Here is a 466-nt window from a genome sequence, read left to right as displayed (position 1 = left end):
GACACCGATGGCATCGATACCGGTGAACCAGGTCGCGTCTGAAACGACGGTACTTGTGCTAGACTCTCCAGACCATCAGGTGGAGACAGCCTTGTACGATGTCGACCAAATGGGACTCGTAAGTCACCAGTTGGGTGCGGAGTGTTCCCCCGGTCCATCCAGCTCGTCGGCATCGGTCGCTTCAGAGCCTCCCGACATCGACGACCATCGGCATCGACGCTCAAGATCCAATGCAGAGCGTCCGCCTCCCCATCTGTCGCCTGACTCCATCGATATCGACGCCTTTGACTGCAGAAGGGGCACGTATGCCCTTCCGTCAACTTATTCCCTGCGTCGTCCTCGGTCGACGTCCCGCGTCGTCCTCGCCACCGATGACTTGGGATGAAAGGCAGTACCGTTACCTATACGGTCCGTACCACCCTCCGATGCCTTGGCTGGGCCATACGGGATACACTGACTGGGACAG

The 466-nt window shown here is 59.0% G+C and overlaps 1 protein-coding gene across 1 annotated transcript in view; it reads left to right on the top strand.

Moving 5' to 3' along the window:
- Nucleotides 1-466, top strand: part of DPY19L1 (dpy-19 like 1 (C. elegans)) — a 64,008-nt gene that overhangs the window by 17,826 nt on the left and 45,716 nt on the right. The window lies entirely within an intron of this gene.

This window comes from Gekko japonicus, unplaced genomic scaffold, assembly GCF_001447785.1.
Source record: "Gekko japonicus isolate JY-2015 unplaced genomic scaffold, Gekko_japonicus_V1.1 scaffold1355, whole genome shotgun sequence".
Classification (NCBI taxonomy): domain Eukaryota; kingdom Metazoa; phylum Chordata; class Lepidosauria; order Squamata; family Gekkonidae; genus Gekko; species Gekko japonicus.
The sequence above is the reverse complement of the archived record's forward strand: the minus strand, read 5'-3'. Positions and strand labels throughout refer to the sequence as shown.